Genomic DNA, 16,850 nt, shown 5'->3' with positions numbered 1-16,850 from the left:
ATTTACCCTAGCTAGTCCTCCTGAAACTAAGGGGCAATTTAGCCTGACCAATCCACCTAACCTGCACATCTTTGGGCTGTGGGAGGAAACTGGAGCACCCGGAGGAAACCCACACAGACACAGGGAGAATGTGCGAACTCCACACAGACAGTGAGCCAAGCCGGGAAATAGCCATTTGCTCTTTTATTCTTGCTAGAAAACTTCTCACTGAACCCATAAGCTTTATATTATCACTTTTTCTCCTTACTCTTTGTGTTTTAACTCTGCCAAGTTTCAAGATCAGATAGACTGGAGTTTCTTTTTAAACCTTTGAGATAGGGGAGGCTGGGGAGGATTTAATCGAAGTGCATAAAATAATGCAGGCCTGGACAGAGTCAATACGGAAGGAACCTAAAAGCAGAGGAGGCACCAGGGAGGGAGAACTACCCCATTACCAGACCTTGCGGACCTCCTCGTGACCAGCCACCCACCACCTCACTCGTAGATGCTGAAAATGATTAAAAGACCATCATTAAAAGACTCGCATACTTGTGCCACATCTTATCAGGTCCTCACTCTGGGACATCATGAGGGGCATCTGCCAGGGCAGGCCGGTTCCTGCCCTCCATCTCCATATTCAGCTGGTCCTCATGGACAGCACCATGCTACTGGACTCATGGGTCCTCCTGTGCCACTGAGTCAGATCAGTACTGGTGCCTGGGGATGGGGACTACGAGGGTCTCTTTCCCCTGATGTCACACACCAATGTCTCCCTGGACAGCACTGTGCCGTGCAAATCGTGCAGGCGCCGCGACAAAGATCCAAAGTTCAACAGGAGTGTGGTGCGAAGTGAGGAGGGCAGGAGGTTGGCCTGACAAAGACAAATTGTGGAAGGAAGACTGTGCAAGGAGTTGGGGTGGGGGGTGGTCGGGGGGGCAGTGGTGGTGCAAGGGGAGCAGTGTGGAGGTGGTGAGGAGTGGCTTGGCAAAGATAATGGGGGGCAATATGGAAGGAGGGTCGTGCAAAGCGGTGAGAAGGTCGAAAGCCAGCAATGGCAAGCAGAGGGCCAAGGAGGTGGATGAAGAAGATGAACAATGGAAGGCAGTGGGAGATCTTGGGGGAGGGAAGCTGGACCCTGGGAAGGCTGAATGAACAAGGGGGTGAAAGGGATACCAGTTTATTCACTGGAAAGAGTTCAAGTGATGCAAGGGCACTCACAGGAGAAGGGCTCGGGAGAAAGGTGATTGAAATGAGGACCAGACTTCTTATTGTGAGTGTTAACCTTTTCCCGTTGGATTACTGACACCCCGCATCATCTGGTGAAGACAGGTGGGCTGGACAGAGTGTTATCAATGCGCTGAACTGGTGTTTAAATATAACATCAGGACGTTCAAACCCATCAGCTGACAGTGGGCGGACGATTCGGCTGTTGGTCCATCGGTGATTCGCAGGGAAAATTGCCTGTGCGTACATAATAAGGTTGCATGTTCAGAAGCTGGCATGGGATCCTGCCATTCTGGTCAGTGGGAAAGGTGCCAACCGAGCCACCTGTCACCGCACTCAGGCCAGAATTTCACCATCCCGCCTGCCACGGGAATCGGAGCAGGCAAGGAGCAGACCATGGAAAAGTCCATAGACCTCGATCAGGATTTTATGGTTCTGGGACAAGTGAGGCTAAAAAAAATCCCCCCATAGTCCCAAAATGGGAGAATTCCAACGTTAGAATTTTATTTAATTTATTTTCACCTATGGCTCCTAATGTGTGGCCATGAGTGGATATTGGGTGAGTTGGCATGAAGGGCAAAGAGAGATGGGGGAACATGGGTTCGTATGAGTTAATATTGAGTTAGCAGAGGCTTTAAGGAGATTATTGGAAAATCATGGAAAGCTGTGGGCAGTATTAGGTGCCATGGGCAGGTGGGTGGGGGGCGTGGATGGGCATGGGAAGTGTGTGGAAGAGTGGGGTTGGGACGGGTCCGTGTTAGAGGGCTATCTTTTTGTTGTTTTCATTGTAACCAGGATGAGGTCCCAGAACATCTAGGCAAGATTTTAAAAATTCTGCCTTGGCATCCAATAGCCCTCGTGGTTGTTTCTGAATCTTTCCAGAGCTGGCTCATGTTTATCACTTGCCACCAGGCCCCCCCCCCCATGATGTATATGATTCATTTATGGATCAATGATCTTCAGGCAATAACAGAATGATCCTGGTTTCACCTTTTTCAGCCAACTAAATAGCCACACATAACCAATACAATACAAATGCAGAATGTAAGGTGACTGTAACCGTGTACAAAGCTTGCTTCAACGAGAGAATAAAAAGATTAGAGCGGATTCGATTAACTAGGGAACCTATATTGAATTGCTTTTGACTCGCGCACAAGCAGTCCAGAAGATTGCTGACAATTTTCACTCATCATCACCAGAGCTTGGAACGAGTGTACAAGGAAATGCACGACTTGAAAAACACACCATATAATGATGTTTATTCTGTGGAAGTGAGGGGCATATATGGGCATTTGTTGAAGATGTGAGTGAAATTAAGAGAATAATCACAGTCAACTGATTTGATGCCAGATGGAACCAGAATCTCACTTATTAATTGACACTGTTTTTATTTTTAAAGCCTGTGCAAGCACTGAACAGCATGGAGTGGTGAGGCATTGGAGCCTGTTCCAGGAAACGACTTTGCCAACAAATGTAGATGCTCCTTGAAAACTAGCTCTTTGACTAAGCTTTTGGCCACCTGACCTAATATCCCCCACTGTGGCCCAGTGTTCAATTTGATTTGACAATGGTCTCCGAAGCAGCTTGGGATGTTTTATTATATTAAAGGTGCTTTATCAATGCAAATTACTTTTTCCGTTCTTGGAGCAAATAACCCCAAATGAGGAAGCCTTCAAAGATAGTCTCACTCGGCTGGATTTTCTGTGGTGACACTGTCCCTTGTTAAAAAGACAGTGAGGCACCCACCCATAATCCTGACAGCTGTCCCTTAGCAATTGAATGCAGCATTAATTGCTCTGAGGTGGAACTGTTATTCCTGTCAGACAATGAGGATTAGTGACAGCAGAGACTGCAGAGAGTCCCGAGGACCCCAGTGAATCCCAGCATTGGTAATCTCAGAGAGTGGCTACTCAACGGCCTCAATTATCCAAGGCTAACATCTCCCTTATCCTCCGTTCTCATAACGTTTCAGGTTGGTGCAGCAGGCAGGCAGTGGGAAGGCCACACACTGGATTTTACATCACCCACCCTTCGAAATTGCAGGCGTAACATTTGGCCAACTGTTATTAAGGATAGATTTAACGCCGTCAATTAGAAACCTTGATGTAAGGATGGTGGTGTATTACTAATGTTACTGGATTAATTTTACTAGTGCTGTCGGGGACATGGTTTCACATCCCATTATGACAACTGGTGGTATTTAAATTCAGTAAATAGATCTGGAAATAAAAACCAGTCTCAGAAAGGATGACACGACAGCTCAGTGACTATCACTGTTTGCTGTGCACTTACACTGATTTGGGCCAGTGTCTGCGAGAGTTAGCACATTCTCCCCGTGATTGCGTGGGTTTTCTCCGGGTGCTCCGGTTTCCTCCCACACCCCAAAAACGTGCTCTTGGGCTGATTGGTGTAACAAATTATCCCTAAATTAGTCTTCCCTCAATCGTCCCCAATAGGCGTAGACAAAGGTCATAGGTAGAGGAGGGCGCTCGTAATGTTAAAATGGTGGCACAGGCTCGTTGGGCCGAAGGGCCTGTTTCCCGTGCTGTGCTGTTCTTTGTTCTTTGTTGACCATGAAACTATTCAAATGCTGCAAAAAAAAAACCATCGCTGCTTTAAAGAAGGAAATCTGCTGTCCTCACCTGCTCTGTCCTGCATCTGACTCCAGGGCATACAGTGATGTAGTTCACTCTTAATTGCCCTCAGAAATGGCCCAGGAAATCACTTAGCCGTACCAATCCACCACAGAAAAACCAAACAATAACGAAACTGGACGGTCCCCGTGTGGCATTGACCGAAGTAATGGAAATGGCAATGACACACTGTGACAAATTGCCACTGCAAAACACTCCCTTCAAACAGCTTTGTTTTATTAATTCGTGGGACACTGCCCACACTGGCTGGGCCAGCATTTACTGCCCATCCCTTGTTGCCCTTGAATTGCATGCCTTGCTAAGCCATTTCAGAGGGCATTTAAGAGTCAACCAGATTGACTCTTGCTGTGGTTCTGGAGTCACATGTAGGCCAGGCCAGGTAAGGACGGCAGATTTCCTCCCCTAAAGAACATTGTTGACAATCGACAATGGCTTCATGGTCATCAGTAGATTCTTAATTCCAGATATTTATTACTGAATTCAAATTCCACCATCTGCTATTGCATCCAAGACCCCAGAACATTAGTTGAGTTCCTGGATTAATAATCTAGTGATAATGCCTCTCGGCCTTGGCCTCCCCCTGTGCCGAAATTGGGAGCTGTCTTGCAGACTAGTCAAGCCACACCAGCGCTCACCTAACCATACCTCTACCGCGGCCATTTTCACGGCCAGGTGTCCCTGGGGAGGGAGCATGTGGTGTCCAAGGGCGCAGTTGACACCTTCCGTGCCCGCTGGCACCGCAGGGGCTGGTGTGTGTTATAGACCCTTACAACCACATTTTGATTTAATGTTTTAAGTTTCCTTCGGACTTTGGTTTCTGTTCGGGCCGTCCCCCTTTCCTTTTTGGGGGCTGCCCCTCTTAATTTGCCCTGAAGTTAATTTGAGTTTGTTTTACTTGTTAGGTACATGAAAGAACTATCTTATAGCCAGTGTCCCGGAGTCCTGCATCATCATTCCTTTATTATCATGGTCATGGTAAATGGGTGTCAATCATCTCATTCCAGGAGATTGCAATCTAGGCCCAACCATCCTCAACTGCTTCATCAATGACCTCCCCTCCATCCTAAGGTCAAAGGTGGGGATGTTACTGATGAGTGTATAATGTTTAGTATCATTCACGACTCCTCAGATGTTGAAGCAGTCTGATTCCATATGCAGCAAGACTTGAACAACATTTGGCTTGGGCTGATGTGTGACAAGTAACATGTGTGCCACACAAGTAGCAGACAATGACCATCCCCAATAAGAGAGAATCTAACCATCTCCCATGAAGTTCAATGACATCACTCAGATGACATCAGGGTGGCAAGGTAGCACAATGGTTAGCACTGCTGCTTCACAGCTCCAGGGTCCTGGGTTCGATCCTCGGCTCGGGTCACTGTCTGTGTGGAGTTTGCACATTCTCCTCGTGTCTGCGTGGTTTCCTCCGGGTGCTCTGGTTTCCTCCCACAGTCCAAAGATGTGCGGGTTAGGTTGACTGGCCATGCTGAGAAATTGTCCCTTGGTGTCCAGGGTAGTGGAGGTTAGAGAGATTAGTGGGTATGATATGGGGATAGGGCCTGGGTGGGATTGTGTTCGGTGCAGACTCGATGGGCCGAAGGGCCTCTTTCTGCACTGAAGGGTTCTATGTTCTATGTTCTCGTTCACTATCACTGAATTCCCCACCATCAACATCCTGGGGGTTACCATTGATCAGAAACTAAACCGGACTAGCCATACAAGATGGTGATACCAGAGCAGATGAGATGCTCCTGACTCTCCAAAGCCTGTGCACAATCTCATCCAATCATAGAATCCCTACAGTACAGAAGGAGGTCATTCAGCCCGTCAAGACCATAATCCCACCCAGGCACTATTACCATAACCCCACACATTTTTACCCTGTTAATCCCCCTGACAGGGTCAATTTAGCATGGCCAATCAATCTAACCTGCATATTTTTGAACTGTGGGAGGAAACTGGAGCATCCAGAGGAAATCAAGCAGACACAGCGAGAATGTACAAACTCCACACAGACCTGAGGCTGGAATTGAACCCGGGTCCTTGGCGCTGCGAGGCAGCTAACCACTACATAGTTATCTTTCAAGCAAAAATCAGGAGTGTGCTGGAATGATCTCCACTTACCTGGATTAGCACAGCTCCTACAACACGCAAGAGGCCCAATGCTGATGAAGCATTCTGCTTGATTGGCACCCAATCCTCTCTTTTAAACAATCACTTCCTCCACCACTGACCCCCAATGGCAGCAGCGTGTACCATCTACAAGAAGCGTTCAGCAACTCAGCAAAGCTCTTTCAACAGCACATTCCATATCCATGACCTCTACCGCCTAGAAGGACAAGAGCAGCAGATGCTTGCGAGCACCACTACCTACAACTTCTCCTCCAAGTCACACATCAAGGTCCGCCTTGCTCTAAGCTCAACAAGGGGCATACACGCAGTGGGTCGTGAGGGCTGCTCTTGGATGTTTCGGGAGTAGAACATAGAACATAGAACATAGAACATTACAGCGCAGAACAGGCCCTTCGGCCCACGATGTTGCGCCGACCAGTTAAAAAAAAAGACAACAATGACCCACTAACCTAAACCAATCCCTTTTCGTCCATAAACCTATCCACGGATCTCTTAAACGCCCCCAAACTAGGCGCATTTACAACTGCAGCAGGCAGGGCATTCCAATCCCTCACCACCCTCTGGGTAAAGAACCTACCCCTGACATCTGTCCTATAACTACCCCCCCTTAGTTTAAAGCCATGCCCCCTCATGCTAGATTTTTCCATCAGACGAAAAAGGCTATCACTATCCACCCTATCTAAACCTCTAATCATCTTATATGTTTCAATAAGATCCCCTCTTAGCCGCCTTCTTTCCAGCGAAAACAACCCCAAATCCCTCAGCCTCTCCTCATAGGATCTCCCCTCCATACCAGGCAACATCCTGGTAAACCTCCTCTGCACCCTCTCCAAAGCCTCCACATCCTTCCTGTAATGTGGGGACCAGAACTGCACACAATACTCCAAGTGCGGCCGCACCAGAGTTGTGTACAGTTGCAACATAACGCTACGACTCTTAAATTCAATCCCCCTACCAATAAACGCCAAGACACTGTATGCCTTCTTAACAACCTTATCTACTTGATTCCCAACTTTCAGGGATCTATGTACACATACACCTAGATCCCTCTGCTCCTCCACACTATTCAAAGTCTTCCCGTTAGCCCTATACTCAACACATCTGTTATTCCTACCAAAGTGAATTACCTCACATTTCTCTGCATTAAACTCCATCCGCCACCTCTCGGCCCAGCTCTGCAACCTGTCTAAGTCTTCCTGCAAACTATGACACCCTTCCTCACTATCTACCACACCTCCGACTTTGGTGTCATCAGCAAATTTACTGATCCACCCAACTATACCCTCATCCAGATCATTAATAAAAATCACAAACAGCAGTGGCCCCAACACAGATCCCTGAGGCACACCACTTGTAACCGAACTCCATGATGAATATTTACTGTCAACCACTAACCTCTGTCTCCTATCCGCTAGCCAATTCCTAATCCAGTTCCCTAGATCACCCCCAATCCCATACATCTGCATTTTGTGCAGAAGCCTACCATGGTGAACCTTATCAAACGCCTTACTAAAATCCATATACACCACGTCCACTGCCTTACCCCCGTCCACCTCTTTGGTCACTTTCTCAAAAAACTCAATAACGTTAGTAAGGCACGACCTACCCGCCACAAAGCCATGCTGACTATCTCCAATCAACTCATTACTCTCCAAATAACTATAAATCCTATCCCTAATAATTTTTTCCAAAACCTTGCCCACAACAGAAGTGAGACTCACTGGTCTATAATTCCCGGGGAAGTCTCTGTTCCCCTTCTTAAACAATGGGACAACATTCGCTAACCTCCAATCATCTGGTACTATACCAGAGGCCAACGACGACCTGAAGATCAGAGCCAGAGGCTCTGCAATCACTTCTCTTGCCTCCCAGAGAATCCTGGGGTAAATCCCATCCGGACCAGGGGACTTATCTATTTTCAGACCCTCCAGAATATCCAGCACATCCTCCTTATCAACTGTAACACTGTCAATTCTACTCCCCTGCAACCCAGTGTCCTCCTCAGCTATATCCATGTCCCCCTGCGTGAACACCGAAGAGAAATATTGGTTCAATGCTTCACCAATCTCCTCTGGTTCCACACATAACTTCCCTCTGCCGTCTATAACTGGCCCTAACCTTGCCCTAACCAACCTTCTGTTCTTGACATACCTATAGAACGCCTTAGGATTCTCCTTAACCCTATCAGCCAAAGTCTTCTCATGTCCTCTTTTAGCCCTTCTTAGCTCGCTCTTCAACTCCCTCCTAGCCAATCTAAAGCTCTCTAGTGCACTATCCGAGTGCTCACGTCTCATCCGAACATAAGCCTCCTTTTTCTTTTTAACCAACGAATCAACTTTTTTGGTGCACCACGGTTCCCTAGCCTTACCAATTCCACCTTGCCTGACAGGGACATACCTATCACAGACTCGCAGTAGCTGCTCCTTGAAAAAACTCCACATTTCGGACGTTCCCAATCCCTGTAATCTCCTAGTCCAACCTATGATTCCTAATTCTCTCCTAATAGCCTCATAATTACCCTTCCCCCAGCTAAAACCACTGGCCCGAGGTTCATGCCTATCCCTTTCATCACTAAGGTGAATGTAACCGAATTGTGGTCACTATCACCAAAATGCACACCAACTTCCAAATCCAACACCTGATCTGGCTCATTTCCCAGCACCAAATCCAATATAGCCTCACCTCTAGTTGGCCTATCTACATACTGAGTCAAAAAACCTTCCTGCACACTTTGCACAAAAACTGACCCCTCTAACGAGCTAGAGCTATAACAATTCCAATCAATATTAGTAAAGTTAAAATCCCCCATAACAGTTACCCTATTACTTTCACTCCTAACCAGGATCGTCTCCGCAATCCTTTCCTCAACCTCTCTAGAACTTTTAGGAGGTCTATAAAAGACTCCCAACAGGGTGACCTCTCCTATTTCTAATCTCTGCCCATACTACCTCAACAGACAAGTCCTCATCAAACCTCCTCTCTGACACTGTGATACAATCCCTGACCAATAATGCTACCCCTCCCCCCCTTCTACCTCCTTCTCTACTTCGACTAAAACATTTAAACCCCGGGACCTGCAGCATCCATTCCTGCCCCTGCTCTATCCATGTCTCTGAAATGGCCACAACATCGAAGTCCCAGGTACTGATCCACGCTGCAAGTTCACCCACTTTATTGCGAATACTCCTCGCATTGAAGTATACACATTTCAAACCATGCTCCACCCCACCCCTGCGATGCCATGCATTGCAGTCCCCATCCATGCACCTCTCACTTTCAACCCCTCTACTCAGGATCCCTCCCCCCCTCCGAATCAGTTTAAACTTCCCTGCATAGCCCTAGCAAACTTACCCCCCAGGATATTGGTCCCCTTCTGATTCAGGTGTAGACCATCCCTCTTATAGAGGTCCCACCTTCCCCAGAACGAGCCCCAATTGCTTAAGTACCTGAACCCCTCCCTCCTGCACCATCCTCTCAGCCACAAGTTCAAACTTTCCCTTTCTCTATTCCTCTCTAAACTATCTCGTGGCACAGGCAAGAGTCCGGAGATAACCACTCTATCAGTCTTGGCCTTTAGTTTCCACCCCAACTCCATAAATCTCTGCTTAATATCCCCTTCCCTTAACCTCCCTATGTCATGTGTCCCCACATGAACAATAACTTGGGGTTGATCTCCCTCTCGTCTAAGAGTCCTGAATACCTTTTCAGATACATCCCGGACCCCAGCCCCTGGTAGGCAACACACCAGCCCTGAGTCCCTACCTTTACTTCCGACCCTCCTATCTGTCCCCTTAACCGTGGAGTCCCCAATCACGAGGCCCAATCGTTTACAGCCCCTAACCACCTGAGCTTTCACACTAGGCTCACCCCCAGTGACCTGGTCCCTTTGACTATCCCCAGTTGTTTCCTCCTCAACTGTAGCCTAGTGCTTCACATCTTTAGTGTATGCTTAAACTGGACCAGCTGATGGGCAACGCGACAGCTCAGTGACTATCACTGTTTGCTGTGCAGACACATGGATTTGGGTCGGTGTCTGTGGGAGTTTGCGCATTCTCCCCGTGCTTGCGTGGGTTTTCTCGGGGTGCTCCGGTTTCCTCCCACACCCCAAAGATGTGCTCTTAGGCTGATTGGTGTAACAAATTGTCTCTAAATTAGTCTCCCCTCAATCTGGTTTCCGATGTGGAGTGCCATAAGCGTAGACAAGGGTCACGGGTGGAAGAGGGGACTCACAATGTTGAAATGGCGGCGCGGGCTCGTTGGGCCGAAGGGCCTGTTTCCCGTGCTGTGTTGTTCTTTGTTCTTTGTATCATCCTAACTTGGAGCTATATCATCTTCACTGTCACTGGGTCAAAATTCTAGAACTTATTTCTAACAGCACTGTGGTATATTTAAAAGACATAGACTACAGTGGTTCAAGAAAGCAGCACACTGCCACCTTTTTAAGGACAGTTAGGAATGGGGAACAAATGCTGGCTTAGCCAGTGATGCCCATGTCCATGAAAAAATAATAGTGTTGAGTTGCATTGAATATTTTTCAAATTGAGAGAAATGTTCTTCTGTATTCTAAACTGAAGATCCACTTCTTTGGATCGTTAGTGTAATAACTCAATATGATTTAAATGCCTAGAATTCTTATACATTGGAAGAAAAAAATCTTTCACTCAGAATAAAAACAGCCACCTGCTCCTGAATTGCATTCAATTGGCAAGGTATCTGGTGTGGCTTAGGAAAAAAAATCATCCCTTTTTTAGTTTCAAGAGAGCCGGCTGGATTCAATTAACTGAAGGGGATCCAGAGAGTAGGGCCAGTCAGGCTCAGAGAAAGAGCAGGCAGGGTATGGCTGCTAATCAAAGAGAGTCTGGTGGGCTAAAGTGCATTTGTTTCAATGCGAGAAGTATTACAGGTAGGGCAGATAAATATGAGCTTAGATTAGTACTAGGAACTATGATATTGTTACTATTACAGAGACTTGGTAAAGAGAAGGACAGGATTGGCAGCTTAACTTTCCAGGATACAGATGTTTCTGACAAGATAGAAGGGGATGCAAAAGGGGTGGGGGAGTTGCACTCCTGGTTAAGGAAAATATCAAAGCTGTACTGTGGGAGGACACATTGGAGGGCTCATACAGCGAGGCAATATGGATAGAGCTCAGGAATAAGAAAGGTGTAGTCACAATGTTGTGGGTTTACTATAGGCTCACTAACTTGTTTTTTGAGGAAGTGACGAAGATGATTGATGAGGGTAGGGCAGTGGATGTTGTCTACATGGACTTCAGTAACCTTTGATAAGGTCTCTCAAGGCAGACTGGTGCAGAAGGTGAAGTTACATGGGATACAGAAGTGAGCTGGCAAGGTGGGTACAGAACTGGCTCAGTCATAGAAGATCGGATGCGTTTCTGAATGGAGGTCTGTGACAAGTGGCGTTTTTCAGGGATCAGTGCTGGGAACTTTGCTATTTGTAATATATATAAATGATTTGGAGGAAAATGTAACTGGTTTGATTAGTAAGTTTGTGGATGACACAAGCGTTGGTGAATTTGCGGGTAGTGATGAGAACCATCAGAGCATACATTGGTTAGAGACTTGGGCAGAGAGATGGCAGATGAAATTTAATCCTGACAAATGTGAGCTAATGCATTTTGGAAAGTCTAATACAGAAAGGAAATATACAGTAAATGGCAGAACGCTTAAGAGTATTGATAGGCAGAGGGATCTGGGTGTACAGGTGCACAGGTCACTGAAAGTGGCAACGCAGGTGGAGAAAGTAGTCAAGGCATATGGCATGATTGCCTTCATTGGCCGGGGCATTGAGTTTAAAAATTGGCAAGTCATGTTGCAGATTTATGGAACTTTAGTTAGGACGCACTTGAAATACAGTGTTGAATTCTGGTCACCGCACTACCAGAAGGATGTAGAGGCTTTGGAGAGGGTACAGAAGAGATTTACCAAGATGTTGCCTGGTATGGAGGGCATTAGCTATGAAGAGAGATTGGAGAAACTTGTTTTGTTCTCACTGAAACGATGGAGGTTAAAGGATGACCTAATGGAAGTCGACAAGATTATGAGGGCATGGACAGAGTGGATAGTCAGAAGCTTTTTCCAGGGGTGGAAGAGTCAATTCCTAGGGGGCATAGGTTTAAGGTGTAAGGGGCAAAGTTTAAAGGAGATGTACAAGGCAAGTTTTTTGCACAGAGGGTAGTGGGTGCCTGGAACTCGCTGCCTGGGGAGGCAGTGGACACAAATACGATAGTGACTCTTAAGGGGCATCTTGAAAAATACATGAATAGGATGGGAATCAACCTAACCCTATTTCTTATGTTCTTAACCCACACATCTTTGGACTGTGGGAGGAAACTGGAGTACTTGGAGGAAACCCATACAGACACAAGGAGAATGTTCAAACTCCACACAGACAGCGACCCGAGCCTGGAATCGAACCCAGGGCCCTGGAGCTATGAAGCAGCAATGCTAACCACTGTGCTACCGTGCCACCTTACGTGCAAACAGCTTCACATTAGCCACTGTCTGGATTTCTAGACCTCCACAAAATATACCAGCAACAGAAGTTGCCATTACTCTGCCTGAGAATAGCCAAGGCAGCACAAAATGGGGATTTATCTTGAGCCTTTACCTGGCCTGTGTCGCTCAATTCACCCTTTGCCAATTCTGTTTCCAGTAATCTTTCAGCTGTGTTTCTGTTTAATTCCTGTGGTTAGTCTATGTCAAATTTTACTCCATTCAAAGAATTAAAGCTTAAATTGCAGAATGAGTACAGAAAGTTAAAAAAAGTTAACGAGTGCAGTTTTCATCTAACGATAATTATAATGAAAAACCACGTGACTGTACTTGGAATTAGTTGTTCAAAATTAAATGTGAACTTCATCAACTTAATTAAATCAGAGAGAAGGATGTGATCAAAGTCTGACATTTAAGAGTGACAAAACAGGTTAAAATACTTACAAAAATAACTTCTAATTTTGGAGCAATGTTAACACAAAATTGCATATTCTAATTTGCTTTTGTTTGAAACAGCCAAAGTTAAATATTTTTAATAACCTAAGGATACAAATTTATGATCAGAAAATCCCTGATATTCCTATCTATACTGTGGAACGTTATGACCGAACATAGCATCTCGAGGTTAAGTGAGAAAGGAAAGAAGGTAAAGCATTCAGGGTCAGGGAAAGGGACAGAGTAAGCTCCGCTATGACATTCTGTACCATCCACCTCCCTCCCTCACCACTCCATCACCAAAACCCTTACAATCAGCAGGTTCAAGTTGGATAAGAGGGTCCTGTAAGTGTTCAATATATGGAATCATATAGCTATATGTATTCATACCTTAATAATACAAAGAGAAATCCTAATTTCAAAACCTAAACCTTTTCCAGTGAAATATGATGTGTGTTAGTAATACTGTTCCTCAAGTTTAGCTACCCGAATGGTAGATAGACGATAGATTTGCCATTATCCAAACAGAAAAATGAGAATGTACTACACTTAAATCCCGAGAGCAATTTTTTTCAAAATCTATCTTTATAATCAAGAGTTCTGTGTCTATAAGACTTGGGAATTGTCTGACAAACACAAGGGATGAAAAAATATACTCACTGCTTATTATTATGAGGAATATTTGACCCTGCAAAAAAATGCAACCCATCGAAACCAATTTTATAAGAAGGTACATTTTTAAAATGCAACTTTGCGTTCTCAAAACCTTTTATGTACTAAAAATAACGAATGACCACCACAATAAAGCATCCAATCAAATCCCAGAATTGAATTCCCAAGTGGCTAATTATATACTTGTAAAAATGCAACTGCAGCAAAAAATTAAAACAATATTAAAAAAAGCAGAGCAATAATCATCCCAATGCTATCTTCAATCTGTTATATTGGCTTTCATCCACACAGCCTTTCTCTTTCTGTAATTATCTTAGATCTTACCTTAAATCGTTGTGACTACTACTCAGTCTAAATGCAATAATCTGGTGATGTCCACGCTTGGAACAGACAAAGGGGTATGAGGAGTATCCCACATAGTCTCCAGTGTAATATTATTATAGTTAAGGATAATTGTTGGTCCAAAGACTTTCATAGAACCCTATAGTGCAGAAAGAGGCCCTTTGAGTCTGCACCGAACACAATCCCACCCAGGCCCTACCCTCATATCCCTATATATTATCCCCACTAATCCCTCTAACCTACACATCCCTGGACACTAAGGGGCAATTTCTTAGCATGACCCAATTTGTGATGCGATGGCTGTGTGACACCTCCCTCTCTCTCCCCGTCCCCAATCATTGAGGCACTGATCAACCACCCCCCCACCCCCCCCCACAAGTGCTCACATGCCCTCCCCTCAGCGCTAACAAGCAAACTGCATGGAACTTGCTGGAATGCTCTGCCAAACTGCCTGCAGCTGATCTGCCCTAGCGAGGAGCAGCTCCATTAAAAACACAAGAATGGACAGGCAAGCACTCCATGCACAATTTCCCCATCCCCTGGCCAATCAACTTAACCTGCACATTTTTGGACTGTGGGAGAAAACCAGAGTACCCGGAGGAAACCCACACAGACACAGGGAGAATGTGCAAACCCCACACAGACAGTGACCCGAGCCAGCAATCGTACCCAGGGCCCGGGAACTGTGAAGCAGCAGTGCTAGCCACTGTGCTACCGTGCCACCCTGCATGCATGAACGCATTGCAACTCATGAAAGATGCAACCTACTTACTGAACAGCAGTCCCAATTTTTCCACGGGACAGGATTGTTCCATATGCAGGGCCTGGGAAAGCATTTGAAGCCTGGAGAGATTTTGTGTCACAAACAAATTTCCACCTAATTCTCATATTAGATCCCAATGCTTGGGGGTCAGTTTATCTCTGTTGGTTGGACCAACAATTTTGTAGTTTAGAAAACTGAGAGGTGATCTGCCACGAAAGAAATGATGGTGTGACTCCTGCAGGGTATCAGGGAGTGGCACTTTGAGGGCAAGCGCAGGAACTCTTGAGGGATAGGAAGGAGCTGCTTGGGGGTCAGGAGCTGGAAGCATGCAGGACGCTGGGAATAGGACGAACTGGGGGAAATTTGGGGTAAGGTGCAAGATGAGGTTCCGCACTCACCCTTGCTGCACGGATGAGGACATGAACTTTTTTCCGGCGCTGCTTTATGGTTTAGGAGGCCAGTGCCCTGGCACTGTCCAAGGCGGTGACTTCCTCCCAGGCCGCATTCCCATCAGCTCCACCCCCCCCCGCCGGGTCTGCGTCCTCCTGGGGGGGGAGGGAAAGGATATCCCATCTCATCTCTGCTGCATCCTGGAGCCTCCCCAGGTCACCCTCAGAAAATCAGGGGGGTTTGTCGTGCGCACATTTTGTGCATGGAGTGCTTGCCTGTCCATTCTTGTGTTTTTAATGGAGCTGCCCCTCGCTAGGGCAGATCAGCTGCAGGCAGTTTGGCAGAGCATTCCAGCAAGTTCCATGCAGTTCGCTTGTTAGCGCTGAGGGGAGGGCATGTGAGCATTTGTAGAGGGGAGGGGGGGCGGTGGGTGGTTGATCAGTGCCTCAATGATTGGGGACAGGGGAGAGAGAGGGAGGTGTCACACAGCCATCGCAGTCCAGAGGAGATGGAGGCCTTGTGTGGGAGGGTCTGAGGTGGGAGTGAGGGGGGGCCCAACCTGTCCGATATCTGGAGGGAGGGTGTGGATCTTTTTGCCTGTGATTGGTGAGGGGGAATGGGAGTGTCCGCTGCCTGAGATTACTGGAGGGAAGAGGGAGGCCCCCCCTGGGGGGGGGGGGGTCAGTAATGCTGTGGGGGCGAGGCAATATCTGTGGGGGCCAGGAGAAGGCATTATCCGGCCTGGGTGGGAAGTAATGGGGAGCTGCATTCTATTATCTGTTTCTCTGCGCACGTGCAGTTGGAAGCGCCAATCGCAGTTGCAGGGTTTCAGGCACTTTAAGCCCCGCCCATAGGCTTGTGCAGCGCGATTCGGGATCGCTGGTATTATTACAGGCAGAGTGCGTATGGGGGCGCCGGAGAACGGGACTAAAAGCTGTCAAATCCTGAAAAATTATGGTCAGTGAGCCAGAATTGTGGAGGCGATCATGAGGAAAACTGAAAGAGAAAGAAAAGGAAAGAGAAACTTCTTCACCCAGAGAGTTGTAAATATTTGGAATTGTTTACTCCCAGAGAAGTGCTCAGGCCAGGAGGGGGCGGGAGTTGTGGTCTGAGCCAGGAGGGAAGTTGGAGCCAAGTTGGGGGTTCGGAGCCAAGACGGGGAGGGCCTGAGCCGAGAGGGTGGGGACGGAGCAGGAGTGGGAGTTGGAGCTGGGACGGAGGGAGGGTCAGGGCCAGGAGGGGTATTGGAGCTGGGAGGGGGTCGGAGCACGAGCCAGAGCTGGAGGGGGTTCGGGCTGGAATAGGGGTCGGGAGGGGGGATGGTGTCAGAGGCGGGAGGGGGGTTCGGAGACAGAGGGGCTCAGAGTCGAGAGGGGGCTACCCCAGAGAGTAAATCTTTGGAATTGTCTCTCTTAGAAAGGTGGGTTTGCTCCATTATTGAGTCTATTCAAGACTGAGATTGATATATTTTTGAACTCTCTGGGAATCAAGGGATATGGGGAGCAGGCAGGAAAATTAAGCTGGGGATCACGTTGAATAGCAGAGTAGGTACGTGGCACTGAATGGTCAAAGAAAGCTGTTGTTTCTTAAGTTGATTCAGAAAAATAATGAGATGCGTTTCTGAATAAATAAAAACAGGCGACGTATTTATAAACTTAGCAGTTTAAAAAGGCTAGAATGAAAAACATCTTAAGCACTCAGAGCTATCATTATTAATATTGACTAAATTAAACCATTCAACAG

Source organism: Carcharhinus amblyrhynchos, chromosome 8 (assembly GCF_965287045.1).
Source record: "Carcharhinus amblyrhynchos chromosome 8, sCarAmb.v2.hapA, whole genome shotgun sequence".
Lineage (NCBI taxonomy): Eukaryota > Metazoa > Chordata > Chondrichthyes > Carcharhiniformes > Carcharhinidae > Carcharhinus > Carcharhinus amblyrhynchos.
This window is presented reverse-complemented; position numbering follows the sequence as displayed.